The sequence below is a fragment of the Humulus lupulus genome, chromosome 3, assembly GCF_963169125.1.
Source record: "Humulus lupulus chromosome 3, drHumLupu1.1, whole genome shotgun sequence".
NCBI classification, from domain to species: domain Eukaryota; kingdom Viridiplantae; phylum Streptophyta; class Magnoliopsida; order Rosales; family Cannabaceae; genus Humulus; species Humulus lupulus.
Genome location: NC_084795.1, coordinates 219,228,660 through 219,231,639, shown reverse-complemented (window position 1 = coordinate 219,231,639; position 2,980 = coordinate 219,228,660). Strand labels below are relative to the sequence as shown.

General features: G+C 39.6%; 1 non-coding gene across 1 annotated transcript; it reads left to right on the top strand.

The window, feature by feature from the left end:
• The first annotated feature begins 765 nt into the window (after positions 1 to 765).
• LOC133828065 (small nucleolar RNA R71) lies at positions 766 to 872 on the top strand. Its single transcript, XR_009890710.1, has one exon. It is a non-coding gene; the product is annotated as a small nucleolar RNA R71 (small nucleolar RNA).
• The last annotated feature ends 2,108 nt before the right edge of the window (positions 873 to 2,980 follow it).

Here is a 2,980-nt window from a genome sequence, read left to right as displayed (position 1 = left end):
AATTGTTTAACTTTGTAATTTGGCTTTTTATGTCCTTCATTTCCTCCATCATTTGCATAAAGCAAGACTTGAATTCTTAGTTTGAGGATATGGATTCTTTGGTTGAAGATAAGATCATACGATTCATTTCATGTTGTTCCTCCACTAACATTTGCAAGGTATTCTCAAGAGAATTCCTTGACTGCATGTTATTTTGAGGAGCACTGTACGCATTTGGCGGTTGCTATTCTTATGGATCAGGTCTCCATTGGCTCCCAGATGCTTCTGCCTGGCTTGTATCCTTCTAACTGAAATTTGGATGGTTGCACCAACCAGGATTGTAAGTGTTTGATAAATGGTTATAAGGCTTCTTATAATCCGCTATGGCATTATATTGTTCCTCTAAGCTTACTAAGAGTAGGGCACTCTTTCGGTTGATGTTCCATCCCTCCACAAATGAATCATGGATCTCGCATTTCAGCTTTTGTGACCATGTGGATTCATCTACCTTCTTTGGTTATGAGAGCCTCAACTTGTTTACTTAGAGACTAAATTTGATCTTTAAGGCTATCTTCTTCCCTCAGTTGGTAGACTCCTGCTGATCGTGGTTTATCTGTAGCACTTGGTCCAGTCCATGTGTAGGATTTTTCAGCGATATTATTTAGATAATCAAAACCCTCCTTAGGATCTTTTTGAAGGAATTCGCCATTGTACATTATTTGTGCGAACTGTCTTTCTCCAATTGTGAGTCCATCATAGAAATAGCTGATGAGGCGCCATCGTTCATATCCATGATGTGGGCATTCATTTAACAAATCTTTAAACCTCTCCAAGATCTGATAGAAAGTTTCATGGTCATTGTGGTTGAATGTATAGATTTGTCTTTTAAGGCTACTAGTCTTATGGGGTGGGAAATATTTGGCAAAGATTGTCGTTGTCATTTTGTCCCAAGTTCCAATAGATCTAGGCCTTTAGGAATACAATCAGATGTTATCTTTGTCTTTGATAGAGAAGGGAAAGAACTTCAATCTCACATTGTTTGTGAGATAAACATAGTTGTTGAATGTGGCCACCACCTCTTCGAATTCCTGAATGTGCATATACGAACTATTGTTTTCAAACCCATGGAAGGTTAGTAAAAGTTGAATCAAGTCAGGTTTGAAATTAAAATTTGGCAGAAAAACCAAAATCTAGATAAGAAAATTCTAAACCTAAAAGTAAAATGAAAAAATAAATAATAACATAAATAAATAAATGAAATTAAAAGTTACTAAGGCAATGTAAAAATAAAAGAAAAAATAATAAAATATAATAGAAACGTAATTTTTTATACCTTTTTTAAATAATAAAAAAATTAATTCAACTATGCAACCCTTTAATTGTAAAATTACCTCCATGACAATGACGCCAAAAATTGATATCGCCCAATGTGGATGCCAAACATTCCAACGAATCATAGTCCGACCTCCAAATACAATCTAAGAGGGTCGAGGCAAGAGACTACCTCACGAGACCCCAGCTACACTGCAGGACCTAGGCGCGAGAGCCCCTCGTGGAGCCGAGGCGCACAAGCACCTCGCAGAGCCAATGCGCACAAGCACCTAGCGGAGCCTTGGCGCATAGCGCCTCATGGAGCCCAGGTGCACGGAGCCTTGCTAAGCCCAGGTACGCAGTGCCTTGCGGAGCTCAGGTGCACAAGCACCTTGCAAAGCCCAAGAGCACAGCACCTCGCAGAGTCTAGGCACCCAGCCTTGTCACGAAGCCAGCACTGTTCCCATGTCGCCTACGCAATACCTGCATGCAAGACACCATTATTTCAAGGCCTTTTCACCCTCATGTCTTGCAGGGTTTTCACTTCCTGTACTCACTATTTTCCTACGCGCAAAGACACCACTTCAAGCCTTAATCCATTAGGTACATAGTACACATATATGTACAAAATGTATGTACCAACCAAAAGGAGTTAGAGTACGTGTTTGACATCCACACCAAACAAGTAGTGGAAATTACGAAATAGTACAAAGACTAAGGACAACACCACTACAACATGCATGCCTCTAGCCATGTACCAAAGCCGACACCACGATCTTCTGCACCACTACTACCCATGCCACCACACTAATGATGTACCCATGTACTATCTGGTCCTCCGGGACCACTATGGATTAGGAGCCATTAGAGCTCCACTATAAATAGATCCTCACCCCTCAAACAAAGGGGTTGGAAAATTTTTGTAACACCAGACTTTTCAAAGAGACATATACAAGATTTCTCCATTTTTTTCTCTGCAATTCTACTTGAATTTTTTTCCAACCTAACTTCGTTGACGAGTTCTCACCGTCAATAGTTTTGCACTATTTGTTGGAAGAACAAGTGACAAATAATTGTTCTTCCATCAGTTCCATCAAATAATTATGTCAAGGCATCCGAAACACCTTCAAGAAATAGAGGTTCGCCTTGATAGAACCTAGTTGAAAGCATTTATGAGAATTCCTCTACCATTGGAAAATGGAGGTGTACAAAAAATGCAGTAGTTCCATGGCGAGGAAGAAGAAGAATCTTCTCCAACAATACCACATCCATGCCTCTAACCATGTAACAAAGCCACACCATGACCTTCTGCAGCTACTACCCATGCTATGACATTGACAGTGTACTTGTGTGCTATCTGGTCCCCCGGGAGCACTAAGGATCAGGAGCCATTAGAGCTCCAGTATATATAGATCTTCACCCTTCAAACAAGTGGGTTGGAAAATTCTTCTAACACCAGACTTTTCGAAGAGAAATATACAAGCTTTCTCCATTTTTTTCTCTACAATTCTTCTTCAAGTTTTATTTCTAAGTTTATTTTCTTATCAATATTTGAGTTTTCCAACCTAACTTCATTGACGAGTTCTCACCGTCTACGCCAATTAATTAACCCCGTGGTTGCAATAGTAAACGGGTTTTATCATATCCATAGAGAGGCAAAATACAGATAAAAGAAAAGATTAGTAAATTA